This window comes from Ammospiza caudacuta, chromosome 9, assembly GCF_027887145.1.
Source record: "Ammospiza caudacuta isolate bAmmCau1 chromosome 9, bAmmCau1.pri, whole genome shotgun sequence".
Classification (NCBI taxonomy): Eukaryota; Metazoa; Chordata; class Aves; order Passeriformes; family Passerellidae; genus Ammospiza; species Ammospiza caudacuta.
In genome coordinates this window covers 37080850-37100587 of record NC_080601.1, presented here as the reverse complement: position 1 = coordinate 37100587, position 19738 = coordinate 37080850, and positions in this window count along the sequence as shown.

Here is a 19738-nt window from a genome sequence, read left to right as displayed (position 1 = left end):
CCGACCTGAACTGCAGCCAGGATGGAAGATATGAGGACTGAAATCAATTCTCTTGTGATCCTGTAAAAATTCCTGTCTGGATTTTGGGGGGGAAACGTTTAAAAAATGTTTAAAATGTTAAAAATGTTGAATTTTTTATTGGGGCTCCCCGAATAAACAATTCAGGATTTGATGCACCTTGTGGGCAAAGCTGGGAAGCCTCGGGTGGAACTGAGGAGTTCCACTGGGCTGGTGGGGATACAAATAAAACCTGAAAGAATTCGGGGTGAATCAGAATTTATCAACCTTTTAGAGATGCAAACCCAGCCTAAAATCCCTCCTGGAAAGCAGCACCCCGCGACTGACAGGATTTTGGAATAAAAAGCATCACTGAAGGAACTCATTCACCTGATAATTCCCCAGCGTGGCCGGTAAAAAATGGCAACTGGGCGGTGGCGTTTTATACTTAATTACCAACAATTAAATGCTAATTATGCGCCTTTAACTGCTGCGGGTCCAAGCACTGCCCAGGTGGTGACGCCGACCCAGGGGCTGCTCCTGCCCTGGATTTTTGGGACAGATTTCCTGATCTCTCACTGCCCCCAGAGTGTCAAACTGTGCCGGTATAGATAGATGATTATGATAATATTAACAATATTCTACTATTTAATAATATTATAGTAATAATATTTAATTATATATATGTGATGTATGTATATATATGTATGTGTATATATATATGTATATATATATGTATGTGTGTATATATATATGTGTGTATATACATATATGTTATTCTTTTAATAATGATGATGATAATTATTATTGTTATTATAAAAAGAATAGTGTGTGTGTGTACACATACATATTCTCCTTCTCCTCCTTCTCCTCCTTCTCCTCCTTCTCCTCCTTCTCCTCCTTCTTCTTCTCCTTCTTCTTCTTCTTCTTCTTCTTCTTCTTCTTCTATCCTAACTGCAGGAGAGTCCCACTAAAAGAGACGGGAAGCAGCAGCAGGATGGGAAGTATTTCATGAAGAAGAGGTTGAAATTCTACCTGAAAAATGTCAAGGACGAAGAAAAGAAGTGAAATCTTTGGGTATTTGGTGCAGCACAGGTAGCACAGGAGGTTCTTGAGACACTTTATAAAAATAGATCAAACAAAGATGCCCCAATCAAAGAAATAATTACAACAATTAACGGGAATTGCAGTTTATGGGGGGAAAGTCGTGCCCAGATTTTCCATAATTTCTATTTTCTATAATTTCTCACCCACTTTGCACAATTCTCAAAAGGGGGAACAGTGGGAACAGAACTCAAACAGGAGGAGGCAGGCAAACTCCTGATAATGGGAATTGCAGCTTCAGAGAGGACGGCAGGAAAAACATTTTCAAATCCCAAGATCTATTTCCAAGCTGCAATTAGAAAGTCAGGGTGACCAATGATTCTGTTAGAAATGTACATTTACACACAATTTCGGGCATTTCTCCATAATCCACCACTACAAAATCTGCTTAGATGGGATACTCAGGAACAGAAAAGTTTCAAAGTTTTTATAGTTCTACTTAATTATAAAGGCAAAACCTTTTATCAACACCTTTTCTTTCATTCTGGGTAATGCAAAGACTTTTTACATTTTTAAGTCTAATTCTTGTTTAGCTTGATGTGATTTTTTTTTTAATTGAAAGTGCTCTTTGAAACACAAACCAAAACAGTTTTTAAAAATTTACACTTGGTACAGACACTCATAGACAAGAACTTTAAGTTTAAATGTTTACAGAAATGGAGCTTGCAGATAAAGCAAGCTGATCAAAAATTAAGTTCTGGCCACAGAAAGTGCCACAGCTCATTTTTGGTTTTGGGCAGGCACCAAATGCACCTCTCTGGAGAGAGGGACTCCAGCCCTGTGTGTCACCGTGGATTTTTGGCAGCCTTTAGTCTGAGGAGCCACTGAAGTTTGAAAAATATTTACATTACATTTTTGATAAAATATACTAACTCCCCATACACAGCAGCCACTTTTCAGTACTCTGACTTGTATCTAAATTTTTTTAATAATAAAGAATGCACAGTTTTCAATGGTGACAATATTCAGTTGTGGTGTGGGGGATCTCAGCACCTCAGGACTGATGTGCTGAGTCACCGAGACCACCCTTGGGGGGCTCGGGAGTCCTGGAATGTTGCCAGAAGTGTCTGGTGGCTGGACTTGGATCCTGCACGGGAGACGACACCTGTATGAGGATGGGAGGATTGGGGTAAATGGTGAAGGGATAAGTTAATTAGAGTGTAAAACACAGGGTTTAGGATTTTGGTACAGGGGGTCTAAAGAAGTAAGATGGAGGAATTGGGGCGTGTCCTGTTCTTCTTCTTCTTCTTGGCCTCCATCTTCTGTGGTGATGGTGGCACTTTGGGATTGGTTATTACTAGAAGTGCACCGGTTAATAAGGGTAGAAGGTATTGGGGAAAAATGATAAATATTGTACACGTAACTTCGAGTATAAAGATAAGTGACCGCCCCGGGGGCTCGCAGTGTGCCCATGGCTGACTTGCTGTGCAGACCTCTGTTGGGCCGAAAGAAAATCTTTTAGATAAACAATTAATAAACACCGAGACCGAGACAAGATCAGAAGTCTCGTCCTTTGAAGCGTCGGCTCTTCAAGGCCATCCCTGGGCCTTTCCAGGCCACCTAAACAGCCGAGAAACCGACAGTGGTGGTGGAGGGCTGATCATGGCTGATGCCACCAAAGCCCCTCCATCAGCCGGGCAGGGGAGAGGAAACACAACCAAAACCCAAGGGTGGAGATAAGGGCAGGGAGGGATCCCTCACCCTCATGGGCAAAACAGCTTCCACTTGGGGAAATTAATTTAATTTATCACCAATCAAATCAGAGCAGGATAATGAGAAGCACAAATCTTAAAACACATCCCCCCCACCCCTCTCTTCTACCTGGCTCAGCTTCACTCCCCGATTCCTCTCCCTCCCCGCTCCCAGAGGCACAGGGGATGGGGAATGGGGCTGGGGTCACTTTGTCCCCCTCACCCCTTCCCCTGCAGCCTGGGCCCCTTTCCGTGGGTGCAGGGACAGCTCCTGGCCCTCCCTCCTCATCCCTGGGGCTGCAGAGCTGCTCCTCTTGCCCGTCCTCTCTCCCCTGCCCAGCTGAGCTTGTGCAGGGTTTAAAATCCCCTTCCTAACCCTGGCAGCTGGGCTCGGCCTGGCCAGCACTGGCTCCATCCTGGAGCTGTTTATCAAGCTGCTGCTGGGTTATAAAGGCTCATTTTATCAGCAAAAATATTCCTGGTTTCATTTGTCCCTTGTCCTGTACATAATGAAGGGCCTGGAGCTGGAATTGGCTCTGTGGGAAATGGGGAAAACTCCCAGCAGCTTCTCCCAGAAACCACCAAAACTTTGTCAAGCAAAGCCAAACCAGCTGTAGGGAAGGAATTCTTTTGGAATGAATGGGTTGATTTATTCCCCCCTTGAGGAAAGCTGAGGAAGGGAGCCCAGCCACGTGGACATCCCATGGTTTGGCTCCTTGTTTTCTCTCCTGGAGGATGCCTGGAAAAGCTTCAAGCTGAGCATCTAAAAGTGGGGTTCAGGGTGTAACATCTGCCATGGGAGTGTGGCAGGGAATGGGAGGATGCTGAGTTGATTGTAGGAGAAATTTGTCCCTTTTGGAGTCAGCGCTGGTTGTCCTGAGCTGGGTCATCAAAACGAGATAGCTCCAAGACCTTGGGAGCCTCCAGGAGTCCTGGAGTTTGTAAAAACTGGAGAAAAGACTTCAAACAATGTCTAAGACAAGGTCAGAGCACTTTGGCAGCAAGCCTGGAGCTGTTTTCTCCCTGCAGGAGATCCTGTGGCATTTGCAGTGGGAAGTGATGAACCAAAGTTTCAGCTGGGGCAGCACCTCCAGCCCAGAGGGTGGAGAAACCACCCTGAGGAACACGAGGAGTGTCCTGAGATCCAGAAAAAAAAGCATTTTTCAGGGAGGAACCACCCTGAGGAACACATTTCCAGCAGGAATGTCCTGGAAATCCAGGAAAGGCAGCATTTTCCAGAAGAAACTATCCCAAGGAACATATTTCCAGCAGGAATATCCTGGATATCCATAAAAATGCAAATGAATGTCCTGGAAATCCATAAAAATGAAAAGGAAAAATGCAACCAGCATTTTCCAGGGAGGAGCCATCCCAAGGAACTCATTTCCAGCAGGAACGTCCTGGAAATCCAGAGAGGGCAGCATTTTTTCAGGGAGGAACCACCCTGAGGAATACCTGGAGATGCAGGAAAGGCAGCACTTTTCAGGGAGGAGCCATCCCAAGGAACACATTTCCAACAGGAGAGTCCTGAGATCCAGGAGGGGCAGCACTGGGCATTTGCTGGGAAATTGGATGGATCAAATCCACATCCTGGCAGCAAAGTGGCAAATTTGTTCCTTCCTTTTCTCCTCGTGGTGAATGACCCACACACAGCCTGTGGCCCTGAAGGTCTTCTAAAATATTAGAAATTTTAGTTCTGTAAAAAGAGATTTTTACATGAAATTCAGCATTTTTAAACTTAAAGACAAAACTTCAAGTGTCACTCCCTATCACCCTGTGTATAAAAATACAGATTCTCAGTTTAATTCTACCTCAGTTCTGTTTTCATATTCTTCTGGGGATATCCTGGGAATATTTCCTGAACAACCCCAGTTACCAAACCTGCACTGAACTCCTGCATTTCCAGTTGTGCCTTATGGCTGGCAGGAAACATTTGTTATTTTCTTCCCAGGATATTTCACCTGGAAGAAATGACAGGGAAAGTGGAAAAAAAAAAAAAGTTTATCTTGTTTGCAGGCTGATCCCAGTGAGAGCAGGACTTGGGGAGAAAAATACTTCATTCCCATTTAACAAATCCTTCATTCACATTTAATAAATTCTTCATTCACGTTTAACTAATTTGGCTTTTCTGAAGACAGATCCATTCATTTAAACAAACAAAAAAAAAGTATGCATATAATTCATACCAAATTCTTGAAATCCTCCATCCCATTACAGTATTTAAAAATATTTATACCTGTGCATGGAACAGATTTTTTTACCTGCTAAGAGTAAAATTTTCCACAATCAATTGTAGCAGGAATTCTCTTCCCTGTGCCATCCATAGAAATCCCAGATTCAAGTACAGGTATTTTAAATTAGTGCTCCTTAAAAGCACAGGTGAAGCAAGGCTCAATATTTTCAAAGCAAAACTATTTTTTAAAAAAATTAATTATTAATGATGAAAATGATTATTAAAGGTGTGATTTGATTTCTGCCCAGACTGAGCACCTGAGTGCTGGGTGTCTCCTGACACCAAATCCGTGTGAAGCCAGGTGGGAAATGTCAGGAGAAAACAGGAATAAAGTCACAAGAAATATTTGTAATATTTGTAATATTTGTAATATTTGTGTGTGGCTTTTTTGCACTCCATCGATACCTCAAGTAAACAAAAAACCTTGTTTGAGTTTTGGCTTTCATTTTTGAATCTTTAATTCTGTATTTCTCTCACACTTTGTGGGGGTTTTTGGGTTTAACGAGTTGGTTTTATTCCTAATTTATAGCAGGAAAGTTCTCCTGTGTGTCTCTCTTGATTTCTAAAGCATTTCTTTTATTTCTAAATCTCTTTTTGTTGCTAAATTAAACTGCCAGTGGACATTTACTGACTCAGGGACAGATCCAGAGCTGCTGATGCCAGGAAATAACCTGGAGCTGGAGGACCAGCCCTGAAAAGCCAAGGCTGCTCCAGATATTCCTCTAAAAATACCACACAAATTTAATGCTAAATTTTATTTTCAAGATTTTCCAGTAGGACAAAAATAAGACCTATTTTTTTTTTTCATTTTTCATTTACATTTTCACATTTTTTCTCAGGTCAGTATTCTCTTATATACCTTAACCTGACTTTTTTTCCATTCTGAAAAGGCATTGATGCAAACCATTCAAAGTAAGCAAGACCTCTGTAGAAAATTAAAATAGAATAAAATAAAGTAAAATAAAATAAAGTAAAATAAAATAAATTTAAAAATAAAGTAAAATAAAATAATAAAGTAAAATAAAAATGAAGATAAAAATAAAATAGAATAATAAAGTAAAAATAAAATAAATTAAAATACATCTTTTCATTCTGGGCAACCAGTTAGAACAAAACTTTGCAGTGGGCAATGAGAGTGTGAAGCACCTTGTTTTTTCCACCACAGCCCTTTTCTCTGAGCCATAAAACCCCTAATTGTGTACAGGACAAGGAGTTCCCCCAGCACAAGGCACAGATGAAAACAGGAATATTTTCCTGATAAAAATGAACATCCTGATCAGATGTTTCCCACCTTTACAAGCCAGCAGCACCTTGATAAATATAAGTATATTGATAATATATAAGTATTTTATCTTGATAGTTTATAAGTGTTTACATATATAAATATATATAAGTATATTATATATACATATTTAAATATATAAAAATATATATAAAATACACACATAAATTATATATAAGTATATAAGTATATAAGTATATAAGTATATAAGTATATAAGTATATAAGTATAACTATAAGTATATCTATACTTATATATATAAGTATATATATATAAACATATAAGTATATTATTTTGATAGTATATAAGTCAATATAAGTATATTGATAATATATAAGTATTTTTCTTGATAGTTTATATGTGTTTATATATATATAAGTATTTTATCTTGATCGTTTATGAGTGTTTACATATATAAATATATATAAGTATATTATATATAAATATATAAAAATATATATAAAATATACACCTACATTATATATAAGTATATAAGTATAACTATAAGTATATCTATACTTATATATATAAGTATATATATATAAACATATAAGTATATTATTTTGATAGTATATAATTCAATATAAGTATATTGATAATATATAAGTATTTTATCTTGATAGTTTATACGTGTTTATATATATATAAGTATATTATATATACATATATAAATATATAGAAATATATATAAAATATACACATAAATTATTTATATATAGGTGTATATATACTTTATATATACTTAAGTATATATAAGTATATTATTTTGATAGTATATTAGTCAATATAAGTATATTGATAATATATAAGTATTTTATCTTGATAATTTGTGTTTTTATATATATATAAGTATATTATATATACATATATAAATATATAGAAATATATATAAAATATACACATAAATTATTTATATATAGGTGTATATATACTTTTATATATACTTAAGTATATATAAGTATATTATTTTGATAGTATATATGTATATTGTTAATATACTTAAGTATATAAGTATATTGTTAATATACTTAATTATATAAGTATATTGATAATAAGTATATATTATATGTTATTTATAATATAGCTATATTACCAATAATATATACTTATATTATCAATAATAAGTATGCTATTGAAAATAAGTGTAATATATTAGATTGATAACATAAATATCAAGAAATTGCTATTTAGCCCTCAGCGGCAACCTGCCTCGCTGCCAGAGCCCATGACTGAGATAAACACGCATCTTTCGAGTGGGGACTATTAAAAAAGAACCTTTTTTATTGTCCCTTCTGCACTTTGTGCTGCAGATTGTCAGAGCCGAGGAGCTGCCCGGCCTGGGGAGGCTCCTGGGGCAGCAGCTCCAGCCCTGCCCTCGCGCAGCCCCTGCCCTCTGGCGAGCAGCCCGGCTAAATTGGGTAGTGCTTTTGGAAGTGAACAAACTGGGACCAGGCAAAGACCCCAAGCTCATTTTCAATTTTGTTCTGAGCTCCTGTTTGAGCTGGAGGAGTTAGGAAAGCAATAAATAGGCCAGGGCCATGGGGGAACGGCTCCTGGTGTACATTTGGGTCAGGGGCTACCACCAGGATTTCTTTAGGAAGCCGGATCATATTCCATTAGAATAAAAAAATAAAATCTCGACCACAAAAAAGTTTAGCGGGGAGCATTTTTTGGGAAGTTGTGAATACAACAATAATAATTAGCACTGCAAATTAGAGCAGGATGGGATTTAGAACCAAGTTTATTTTACTCTGTCACTTATACATTGTAAATTTACTCCCCAAATGTCTCAGCTTGCAGTTTAAATTAGGCATTTCACACATTTATGATTAATTACTATGGAAAGACATTAATTGAAGCAATCTGTACACTTAAACTTATTTTTTAGTGAATTCTCTAGCTTAGCAATATTAGATGTGTTAACTTTTATATTAACATAAATAATTTAAGTACTATAAATCTTATTAGGAATAAGTCAATGATAAAAACCAAAATTTTAGTCTTTGTCATTTTTATATAGATCCTTAAACTGCAGTCAGTGTTTCATTGCCCAAGGTAATGAGAGTTGCATAAATAAACAAAATAACAAATCTCTCTGCCTTTTTTAGGTTCTTCTGTCTTGTCCTTCAGGTGATTAACACACAACATGCAGAGTGAAATTTGGGTTTTTAAACGGAGATTTTTCATCATTTGGATTTTCGTGGGATTTTAATGAAGTTTGCTCTGCTCTTCTCATACCTGGGCGGTAAATTTATATTAAACTGGGCAAGGCTTAAGAAAGAGGAGAAATTTGGATGGGATATTGAGAAGGAATTGTTCCCTGTAGGGTGGGCAGAGGCTGGGATGGAATTCCCAGAGCAGCTGTGGCTGCCCCTGGATCCCTGGCAGTGCCCAAGGCCAGGCTGGACACTGGGACACCCTGGGGCAGTGGGAGGTGTCCCTGCCATGGCTGGGGTGGCACTGGGGGGGATTTGGGGTCCCTTCCGCCCCAAACCTGGGATTCTGTGAGGGAATTATTCCCGTTCTTGGACTGGAAGCTGCCCAGGTTTACCTGCAAACATTCCCTGGCATCAGGGCACGTTCAGCCCATGGGCACCAACTTAGGGGATTTGCTCCCGCAGAAACATCCTGGCTGAATTTTAATGAAAAGTATTATTTATTTAATTAAAATTATTAACATATTAAAAAATAAATTAAAATATTAAAGAATTATTTCTGTGATTAAAACATATCTCCTTGGAACCATCAGCTGCCATACCTGGAGCACCCAGAGCAGGACTCAAACCTCGTCCTCAGCTGGACCATGCAGGGTGGCTCTCGCACAGCCAGGATGTTCTGTAGGACACCACTGCATGGACTGGGGCTGGTCCAAGGCCCACGAGTGTGGTTTGACCCAGGGATCACCAAAGCTGCTCCATCCCTCCCTGGGCTGGGCACACAGAGGGGCCATGGTCACTTCTTCACCCCCTGTTCCCCCTCTTGGGACTGGAGCCCTGCCCTGCTCCAGTTTGGTTCCCATGGGAGCCAGTTCTCCATGGACCCCTCCAAAGGCAGTCCTGCCATTTATTTTTGCAGTAAGACCATATAATTTTTATTTTAGAGGGGTTCCCTTACTTCTTTTTTAAGGAATTTTAATGATCATTCATTATTAGTGGAGCAACTTTCTGATCATTCCTCCCCTGCCTTTTGAAACAACCAAGGGACACTTTGGTATTCTTGGAAATAAATTAGTGATTTCTTTGATTTTATTCACATAACCAACATTTTTTATAATTTAAAAAAATTTATTAATTTGATTTCATTAATATGAACAACAATGTTGTTCATTTTGATTTTTCTTTTTCATTTCTCCACATTGTTCATTGGACATTGTTCATCACCACTCTGGAGTGAAAGTAAATAATAAAATAGTTCTCATGGAATGAATCATTCAAAGAAATGTCAGAAAAAAAAACAAAAACCCGAAGAAATTTTAAGGTCCTTCTCTTTCAAAGCCTTTCTTTAAAAATAGAGGAAAAACTTGGAAGGGCCTGCCAATATCTGCTTCAATATTAATTAGAATTAACAGATCAGAATTGTACGAAATATTGTTTGCTGGTTAGAGCAGAAACACTTGGGGAGATCACACCTTTGAATAATTAAGGGTGCAAAGGGAAAGATTAAAGTTTTTAAAGTAGTTCTATCCAGTTGTAAAAATAAATGACCAAAAGTTTGGATAAGAGGAGAAATGAAGTCCTTGCTAATTGTTATTAGAGTTGTTTTCTGTGACTGAGGTCACGCCAGAATTCCAATAAATTTGATTATTTCAGATGGATGAATCACTGCCCAGAGAGCCCACATGTAAATATTGCATGACTGGTTGCTCACTGTATCTCTTAATGAATTAAATCTCATTATTTCCCAAAATAATTTCTAGTAAAGGCTACTCAGCCAGCACAATATCCATTTATTTTGCATAGAATCATAGAATCAGCAAGGTTGGAAGAGATCTTAAAGATCATCAAGTCCTACCATCAACACCTTGAAACAGTTCCTGAAAAAAAGACTGATTTTCACTGAAAAAGACTTTACTGTCTTCATTCCCTAAGGCAAACTTGTTTCCTCTTCCCTCCCTGCTGCTCACAAGGGAATTGGTCCTTGGCAAACATCAAAAAGGACTCAGAAAAAGGGTTTTACTCTCAGAGAAAGTTCAAACCGTGCACTCAAATGACTTTTCTTTATTCCTACTCACCTGTACCAATCCCTGTGTTTATGGACAGGTGGAAAAGGCAATAAAACCCCAAGAAATGTGGGGTTTGGGGCTGGAGTTTGGCAGGGACAGGGGATGGGTGCACAGGGCTAAACAAAGCAAGCCCAGGCTTTGCTTTTCACCCAGCAGCATTTAACCCCGGGCTTGGAAAGGAGGATGCTCACAAATACAGTGAAGTCATGTATTCAATTTTGCTCAACTACTGGTGTGAAATTTTAATCAAAAAACTAGAGAGCTCATTCAAAAAAGAAATTAGTGAAGAAAAAAAAAATTAAAAAAAAAAAAAAAACTTTGGTCGTCTCTCATCAGTGAAAACTGATTTAGTTATGCAAATTACTGCTATGAATATTAAACCACTGATGAAAGGTTTTTAATGAAGGGATCTTTTGTTTTGGAAATGCAAGGGTATATGCTTTAATTTCTTGCTAATTTACTGTTCTTTGATAATGTTCGCATTTTCCCCAAAGTGACTCCACTGATGGGTTTAATACTGTGAATAGAACTACAGGCCAACAATACTGGTTTTGACAAGCCTTCCCCTGTGTAACTATAGATCATGATTTGCAGCCCCTTATGCACAATTCTATTAGGGTGAATTTTGTCTACAGGGCTTTCCATGAAATGAATTCTCATTTTAATGTTAGCCTCCTGCAGTTTTTAATTTTTAATCTGTAATATGAAATTGCAAATTTTACAAACATCATTTGAAAAAGCCACTAGGACAGAACCGAATGCCAAAGTTTACATATTGCCTAATTAGACTGTTATGAGAAGCAGCTTATCAATGTCAAGCCAAAGATCATCAAAAAATCCAATTACTAATTTGAAAAACACATATATTTATAGGTTCATTTTGTTTAATTTGCATCTGATTAGCTTAATAATTGTTTAAAAATTGTATTAAGGTTAATAATTTGGGTTCAGTTAGCAACACACCTAGGCTGCCCAAGTGGGTACCCCACCAAAAACAAAGCTCTGTGGTGATCCTTTCCAGCAGAAAGCACAGAGAGCTCATTACTCAAATGACAAGGCAATTTTAAATATGAGAAGTTATTAAATCCACTCACAGGCTGCTCTTTTTTCAGCTGGTTCTGGTCAGGACTGCTCAGGCTGGGCTCTCCCAAACTTCCAGGAGGATTCACCTCCTTCGGATGCTGAGTCCTGCCTCACCAGCCAAGGTCTGCTCTGAGATCCTAAAGGGAATTTGGCCTTTAAAAAGTTGGCATTATAGGGGAGCAATGGTGGGCAAGGCAAAGGGGGTGTTTGTCTTTAGGGTCAGTTTTAGTGCAGGCTCAGAGTGGGCATTGCTACCCACAGCAAGGGACAGCTCTGGGAAATTGGTCTTGCGGCTGGACTCAAAGGTCTTCTCCAACCTAAATGACTCTAGAATTCCATGAATTCCATCAAATAGGTGCCACGGCCAACATCACTCAGGAATTTTGACTCCTGGGAAGGTTCATCCCTCCCTGGTGCTGTGCTGGTGAGGGCAGTGGTGTCCTGAGGAAATCGGGAGCTGTGCAAGGGGGAAATGCTGATCCTAGGGACAGAACTGACCCTAGGGACAGAACTGATCCTAGGGACAGAACTGACCCTAGGGATAGAACTGATCCTAGGGACAGAGCTGATCCTAGGGATAGAACTGATCCTATGGACAGAGCTGATCAGAGGGACAGACCTGATCCTAGGGACAGAACTGATCCTAGGGACAGAACTGATTCTAGGGACAGAAGTGATCCCAGGGCTAGAACTGATCCCGGGGCCAGAATTGATCCTGTGGACAGAACTGATCCCATGGCCAGTACTGACCCTAGGGACAGAACTGATCAGAGGGACAGAACTGATCGTAGGGATAGAACTGACCCTATGGCAAAACTGATCCCAGGGCCAGGACAGATCCTATGGACAGAACTGATCCCAGGGCCAGAACTGATCCCATGGCCAGTACTGATCCCATGGCCAGAACTGATCCCCGGGCCCAGCACAGCCATGCCAGAGCCTGGAAAGCCGTGCCAGGCTGGCCAGGCTGGGCCGGGATGGTGGTGTCCGTGTTCCTGCTCTCTCAGGAGCCACCTCAGCCCTGGCACGCCCCAGCCAAGCCTGCCTGGGGTTCCCTCGCTGGGCCAGGCGTGGGGCTGAGCTCTGCCTGAGGAGCAGGCCTTCCCTTTAGTTAATGGGAAGCACGAGCTTCTCCAGAGGGGGAACGCGAGCCCCAAGCCGAGCTGGAGCGCCCTGGAGGAACGGCCGCGGATCTTGGGAGGATCAACTCTCCAGATGATCAAATTAGTGCCTCTGCCTGCCTAATTGGCACGGGGTGCTCCAACTAATGAACAGGGAGCAGTGCAACAAAGGAGGCACTCGCTGGAAAGGGAGGAAAATGAGCTGGTGCTAATTGGTGGGCTTGACTTGGCTGGGATTAATCACACATTGCACCGGGAGGGCTGCAAAGCGATGCCCACACCCCAAAAGGCACTGCTGGAGTGATTTGCATATCTATAACGAGCTGGGCTTTGGTAAATTGACAGGATTCGGCTTCAAAATTAAAAAAAAAGCTGGTGGGTTTTCATCTGGTCCTGCTCCTGAAAGTCTCAGCTTTAGTTTTAAACTTAGTTTCAGGCTTTGACTGAGGAGATGCTCTCAGTGGGTTCAATTAAAATGGATTTGGCCCCTCGCTTGCCTCGTGGATGATTTCTGATCTGCCTGACCCTCCTGGAGGGGTTTCTCATTTCCCATTATTTAAAAATAGGTCATTGAGAGTTTTAGGAACACATGCAAAATATTAATTACAAAGTTCACCAGCACAGTTTTGGTCAGCTGGTGGGGCATCTCCCCTCAAAGAAAAACAAGGATTTATGGCAGTGGGTTCTGGGGAGATTCACAGCATAAATAGCTCGTAGGTGGGCGAGAAGAGCCTGGTCTAATCTAATTTACAGCTCTAATTAGCTGCTTTTTAGAAAAATTTGTTTGACCTTCTTGAGGGCAGTGGCAGCTGCATCTTTCCCTGGTATTCACAAAAATTGCAATTTAAAATTTAAAATACCTCCAGAGCTGCAAAATTGGGAGCGTCAGATCCACATGGAGATGCAGCTCCCTCTGGAAGGAGCAGAGGAGAAAATCTGGAGTTCGTTCCTGTGCACACAGTGGCCACCAAGATTTCCTTACATTCTTCCACCAAGCAGCCTGGAAAACTCTCTAAATTGCACAAAATCCCAATTTTCATTCCATCATGTCCTAGAAAATGTGATCCTCTCACTGAAGAAAATGATACTAAGAAAATTAAAAAGCTGAATATTACATATAGAAAGATTCTACAATAATTTCATACTAACATAACTTATTTCATAATATTTGTATTAAAAAGCTAAATATTAACATTAAATTAATTTTTGAAACAAACTTTTACTTAGAATTGAATTGAGAAATTTATAAATAAATTTCTACTTTTCAGATGGCTGCAAAGCTCTGCAGTCCTTTCATCTCCTACCACAAAAAGTGGTATTCTTTTGGAAATCATAAGTTTTTTTGTTTAATTAAAGAGCTGCAATTTCTTGTTAAGAAGTTTCTCTTCCGGTAAAATATGAAAACAACTCCAACAAATTATTGCATCTGTCCAAGTTTAAACTTGGGTTAAACTAGATTAAGCTCCTCTTTTTAAGTGCTGAACTTCACTTAGTCCAGGTGTCTCCTGGAGCTGGGAAATTTGTGTTGAAGGATTTGTAGCAGCAGACTTTAAACTGCTGAAGTCAAAATAGGAATTTTAATTCCTTAATGAACACTGAGGAGTGAAACTCCTCTCACTCAGGTTTTGTTTTGAATATCCACCCAATTTTAGGTAGGAAAATAAGCCATGAGAAACTTTCTGGCAAGATTTTTGTATCTTAATAAAATAAATTTTAAAATGTAGTAAGTAATAAATTTTAAAATGTGTAATGTACTTATTCAGATAATTCTAATAGCAGCACTAAAAGTAGTGCTAAAACCACTGATTTTTTGTCAGTGTTTCTTCCCTAATTCACAAAGACACAGGAATATTTGCCTCAAAGTGCTTTGATTTCTTCTGGCTTTGGCTGAAAATATTTCCTGGGCAAGGTGATCTGAATGATGCTGCTCAGAATCAGCAGTGGGTGGGTATTGAAGCACCATGACCATAAAACATCATGGTTTTATGGTATGCCACACTTAATTCCAAATTCTGGCTGCAGAATTTGGTTTTATCTCTTGATAAAATTGATATTTTCAGTGAAATACAGTATAAAGTTTTACTCTTTCTGCCATGTGTTCTATAAAAGTTGTGGTTATCAAACTTTGGAATTACAAGGGTGTATTTTAGCCATGCACAATCCTGCATTCTACTGGAATTTAAGAAGTACTTCTGGAGAAAAAATGTACTACATAAATATGGAGAATTTGCTTAAATTCATTAAATAAAAAAGGGAAATTTATAATGGTGAAGATCAGAACAGGACTGGAGTTTTAGCTCTCAAATACACTGATTTTTTTCCCTATTTTTAGTGTTGTTTGTCACAGGCTGACAAGTCCTGACCTACCTGCCCCTCACAAAAACATCAACACCTGCCCTGAGCACCATCAAACGTTCCCAGATGACCCCACACCCTGATATTTCATTTCCAGATGTTTTCATTACCTTTTTCAGTACTAGAGAAGGAAAATTTACTTCAGGAGATGTTCCTCAAGTTTAGTTTATCGACAGATTCCAGCCTCCGTTGGCAAACCTGAGAATATTCACTAATTACAACTTTTGGAGTGGCAGGGAACCTCACATGGAATTTTTTAAAAGGATGGGAGTTCCCACTTGTGTTTGGGATTTTTCTGTGACCTCCTGTGGGTACCAGCCATAAATGATATTCTAAAGGAGCAGGGAAGGAAGCTGAGTGGGAATCTATGGAGAAAACATCCTCAAAGATCAGCAATTACCTGCTCCCTGGAAACCTCTGAGCATTGCCTCCACCAGAGCCCAGCCTGTGGGAAATTACAGAATTTCCCAAAATTCTGGGGGTGTTTACAGCTCAGCTCCAAGGTTAACAACTCCCCTCCCAAAACAGCATCACACCTTGGGTCAGGGCAGGGAGGAATGCCGTGGAAAGAGACAAATTAAAAGCTGCAAAACTCAAACCATTTTCTTTCCATATTTCATGTAATTAAGCAGCTTGTCTTGCTGTCAGGGAACTCTTTCAAGCCAAGGAGCCTGGAAGGAAATTGGATATGAAAGAGACTGTCAGGAACAGGCAGGGCTGTGGCACTGATGGCAAGGCAGGGCTGAAATATTAAAATCATTTTGTTGTCAGGAAGTTTTGAAGGTTTTGAAACTCTCCGTGACAATCAGGTTGATTTTTCAACCTTATTTATGTGGTGGAAGCAGGAAGTCCATCTATTTTTAATAAGTGTGGAGATGGAATTTAGAGGAGAGATGGAGGTTCCCACAGGGATCGGTGACAATTGACAGCACAGCGGTGACAATGCCATCACAAGGAGGATCAAACCAAAACCTCTGGAAAAATAACGCTCCTGCTTAAATAATAAATACTCTGCAGGGATTTAAAAGCCATGAGGATGTGGCATTTGGGGACATGGGACAGTGGTGGCCTTGGACTCAATGGTTTTGGAAAACTTTTCCAACCTAAATGAGGCTGAGAGATTAAATATCATCAACAGGCAGCTCTCTAAATTTACACAAAATTTAAAATACTCATTCTTCTTTACTGATCACCCAAAATCACTGAAGAAAATAGCTTTAAATAAATTCATAGATATAAAAACATATAGATATATCTATACCCAGCAACTTGTAAATGTGAATAACAATCATGGGTAACTAAGAGAAACCTCTGCTTCCTGATGTTATGTCCCATTCTTTTCCTTCTTTCCTTAAGAAAATCATCTGCCCAGATTAAAAATAAAAAAGACTGACAATGCAGAAAGATTGCAATGAAATTTTCCTACCATTTCCTTTTATTTTTATTTTTTTTTAATTTGCACTGCCACACAACCAACAATGAAGATGTAACTCTACAGAAATTATAGAGAAGAGAATTTGGAAATTTTCCTGTGGGAACTCAGCACATCACTCCGGATGTCCAGAGTTACCGAGACAACCCTTGGGGGACTCAGAAATCCTGGAATGTTGCCAGGAGTGCTTGGTGATTGGATTTTGACCCTGCACAGGATGTGCCACCTGTTTGAGGACAAGAGAATCACTTGGGGATAAATGGTGTAAGAATTAAGTATTCACAGGGTGGAAATATAGGTTTTAGGATTTTGGTACAGGGGGGTTATGGAGACAAGATGGAGGAATCAGGGCGTGTCTTGTCCTTCTTTCTTCTTCTTGTCATCCATTTTCTGTGGTGGTGTTGGCACTTTGGGATTGGTTCTTGGTGAAGGTGGACTTGCTAATATGGGTGAAAGGTATTGGGAAATAAAGGTAAATATAAAATACGTAGTTTTTAGTGTAAAAATAGACGACCGCCCAGTGGGAGGTCAGAGTGCCCTTGGCTGCCTTGCTGGTCACACCTCTGTCAGGCTGGAAGAAAATTTTGTAGGTAAGAAATAACAATATCAAAGACTGAAAATCTGAAGAGTGCACTCGTCCTTTGGAGCGCGGGCTGTCCCAAGGCCATGCTGTGTGTGCCCGTGCAGGGACGAACAGCCGGACCGGTCACTTGGCGTTCCTGGCCGGGCTCTCCCACCAAGGGACAACCCTGAAGCCCTGAAGAGCCGAGAGTTGGACGTGTTCCCAGGAGAGCACCGATAACTCCTTGGGAAAGCAGCCAGGAGAGTCTGAAAGAAAAAAGCAGCAGCCCTGAGAAGACCATCACACTCAGCTTCTGCCCAAGAAGGTTCGCAGCAGAACAGCCCGGAGCGGAACCAGAAAGGCGCCTCTGGATCCATCTCCTGTGACATGCTGGACGGATATCAGGAGCCTTCAGACTGCTCTGACAACACAAATTCAGTGAGAAAGTCAAAATTAAGAACATGGGGGGCACACTCTCCCAGGGACAGGGATTTTGTCTGCCTTACAAGGCGTGGCAGACACACACACGGTAGGGATCCCAAAGAAGGAGCTTAAAGACCTTCTGTTGTGGGTGAGACTCAATTACCCGTTTTCGGAGACACGTCTGTTGTTTGAAGTGGGGTTTTGGCAAGAAATTAATAGACACCTTTATCTCTTAGCTACGAAAAAGGATGAGACAGCCTTGAAATTGCTGTCTCCTGCAAGAATTATGTTAGAAGCTACCTCAGTGCAGTCAAAAAGAGTGGCGAGGCAACAACTTGTTGCAAATCCCACAGGGGCGGAGGAAGGTGAGCAAGGCTCGAAACGGAGATTGGCTCCGATCCCAGTTAGCCAGGGGGAAAAGGCTCTCGAGGAAAGGGAGCGGGGAGCAATGTCATTGCCTCCGGTCCCACCACCCCGGAAACCCAAGAGATCCCTAAAACGCCCTGAAACCCCAGAGAGTGCAGGGGCTTCAGGCTCCGACTCAGGCACAGATGACCCCATCCCACTCCCAGACGAGTTGAGGTTTTCTCCCAGCGAGACCGAGGACGCGGGTCGCCCCTTAAGGGCGCGCCCTTCCACTCGCAGGGGCCAGGGGAGACGGGACGGGACAAGCGGCGGGGTCGGAGCGGGGGGTCCAAGGGGGACAGGAGGGGAGGGTGGAAGCGCTTTCTCGCGGCGGCGCAGGCTGGCGGGGGAGCGCGTGTGGAGGCGATGGGAGACGCGGGTTCTGGTGCAGCTTTTGCGAGCGCAGCGCCGGGAGCGGCGGCTGCCTGAGCCGGCACGGTGCCAACAACGCGTGTGCAGGGCAAGGCTGCGGGACTCCGGGGGAGGGCGCTCAGACCGACGCGGCAGCGTCAGACACGGGCAGCGAGTTAGGGGCGGCTACAGGGCTCCAGCCGGCTACCGTAGGGAGACGCAGGGGACGCGCGGTGGTGACGCCAAACCCGGAAGCCGGGACGCGGAGATCGGCCCGAATCGCAGCACGGACGGGGGCACCGGCGGGGCCGGGCTGCACGCACCGGGGGGAGGCGGGCATGCAGCGTCAGAGGAGGAGAGAGAGTCAGGGACACATCGTAGGGAGGAGACCTCGGAGGCGGAACGGGACGGAGACAGTGACGTCAGCCCGGGGGAGACGGGGGGCGTTCCCGAAGGCGCGCGTGCGCAGAGGCGGGGCCGGTCCCCTGTGACGTCTCGGGCGAGGAGGGGCCGTGCTCGGGGGCTCCACCCCCTCTCCGCTCCCGGTGCCTTCAGTCCCCACCCTCCAAGCCTCTTCCACCCAGGGGAGGCGTTCACGTATTCAGGCTCCATTGTCAGCTGAATCAAAAGCCATGCAGACTCGGTCTCAAACAAGATCGCGGGCACGGCAGGCTGCCGAACGAGGGGCAGCCGAGTTCATGCCGCCATCACGGTACCCAGCCCGGTGACAGCGCCACCTTGCGGGGGGATGACCGCGGTGCCCGACGTGCCGGATCTGTTCGGGGGAGCCACAGCGCCATCTCGCGGCGAGACCGCAACAATGCGGCGATTTTTTCCCACAACGTATAAAAAGAAAACCGCGTCTAAGAAAACAATGACAACGCAGCAAATGGATTATCCTTCAACTTCGGGATTTCACGAAGATGAAGAGATTTCAGATGAAGCGAGCAACAAGGAGAAGACATCATACGGATCACAGCATCGGAGGGAATTCCGGCGTGGATGCTGTCGGCAGCAGAAGCAGCAAAGAGCTTCTTGCATTATTTTGATTTGTTTGATTGACCCCTGAGGTAAAAGATTTGTCTCAGCTCTCCCTCAGAATTGTCTACCTTGAGGAAGATCTGCAGTTTCAGATTTTCAGAGTGGAGCTGCCTATAAAATAAAATACATCTTTATCAAATTTGAATCAACATGACACAACAACAACATCACTTTCTGAGACTTCCACAAGTGAACATTTGCTTTGGGAATTCCCATCCTACCTTGTCCATCTCCACCAAACACATCTGGCCTTGCACAGATCTCCACAGGATGTGTGTGTGCTCCTGGCATTACAGAAACTGGGTCTACATCTGGAGATCTCTCCAATTCCTGCAAAAGCAGTGGGATAAATTCCTCAGGGAGATCCTGCAAAGCAGTGGGACAAATTCCTCAGGGAGATCTCCCCAATTCCTACAAATCAATGGGATAAATTCCT